Below are 1,707 nucleotides of genomic sequence, written 5' to 3' on the forward strand. Positions count from 1 at the left end.
ATAACCCACACGAGGATCCTGCCTGTGACATATGGAGCATTGACATAATCTAAATTTTGAGCAAATGTTCCATTACATAATTACTTAGCCCTTGGAAAGAAGAAGGGCTCACCAAAATGACTAAGATCTACTGAGGGGGCAGGTGGAATTGAACCTGGAATGACTCCTGTATCTGAAAAACATGGGAATATAATAGGGTGAGTTTTGCAACTCAGTGAGCAAACATTACATCTATAACCCACACGAGACAATACAGAGTTTATCTTGAAAATTATATTTCCTTTTAGAGATGAGAAATTTATATTAATTAATTATGCAAACAAATAGATAAGTAGTTAAGCGGATGAACTGAAATAGGAGTTCTCATTCAAGAAGTCAAATCAAATCAAATATTACACACCTAGGGCGGCTCCACCTCTAAGGGTAGCCCTTTCCTCTAGGGTACTTGTACGGTATAACAGATCAAACGTGTGGCCTACACGTTGGGCTAGCAACGCCCCTGCTAGCTGAGGTCTGAGTTAGATGCATATAAGTTAACGTCATAACCGCCGTTAACTACGATTTTCTAGTCAGAGTCTCCCAAACCAATCCAAACCAAATCATTTATAACAAATCTCTAATAATTATAACATATTACTAAATTTTCATAGTAAATAAAAAATGTATATAAGAATGCATACTAAAATTTAATTAAAATTTAATAAAGTCAAATAAGAAAACATGTATGCTTTACAAAATATATAAATAACGTCTCGTGTGTATTTTTATAAAATTGTAAGTTTCACAAATCAATATTTATTTCAAAAATCACAATAATAAAATATTTTTAAACTCCAAAATTAATGATTCAACAAAAATATTGATAATAATATATTTAAAAACAATTATAGATATAATATCCACACACAACTTGATTCTAAGGAACCGGAAGCAACTCTGAGCGCGCCACTGAGCTACCACATGATGTCCAATCACTCTACAACTCTAAAAATATGACAATACTGATATTTGTGAGCTACTAATGTAGTCAATTAACACATTCTTACTCACTTTGACAAAAGTCCCAAATTTTCTAATCCTAATAACCCTAATTTCAGATTTTGCTATACCCACAAGTATGGAGATGCTAAAAATTTGAGATATAGCTAATTATTGAATTAAAGAGTTACCTTGAAACCTCAATAATAATAGAAATTCAGAAGTTGAATGCTTCCTTTACTCATTGGTATGAACTTCTTGATTTGTGGTTGTGAAAAATAAAAATTTACTTTGGATATAGATGATATGTTAATATAAAGATAAAATAAAAGGATAAAATAAAATCTGGTGTATTATGATTGGATGAAGATTTTGAAATGAAGAAGATGGAATGAAAGAGGAGATGAAGGAGAAGAGAGGGTTTGGTTTTGATTTGTACGAAGAAAATGAAAATAAAAGAGAGAGGAAGGGATCACGGAAGGCTCGAGAGAATAAGAAGGAGGAAGGGGTTTAAGTGGGGGCATGTGACCCCAGGTAACTATGCACTTCTATTTCTTTTTTTTTTCCTTTGAGGGTATAACAGTTTTAAAGGAGTAATTTATTTTTAAAAGCTACTTATTTTAAATAAAATTTGTTAAAATTTATTTATTCAACACATATATTTAAAATTAAATTAAAAATAATAAAAAATCAATTTATTTAACTTAATTAATTTTTAAAAACTTTTTA

This window comes from Arachis duranensis, chromosome 10, assembly GCF_000817695.3.
Source record: "Arachis duranensis cultivar V14167 chromosome 10, aradu.V14167.gnm2.J7QH, whole genome shotgun sequence".
Classification (NCBI taxonomy): Eukaryota; Viridiplantae; Streptophyta; class Magnoliopsida; order Fabales; family Fabaceae; genus Arachis; species Arachis duranensis.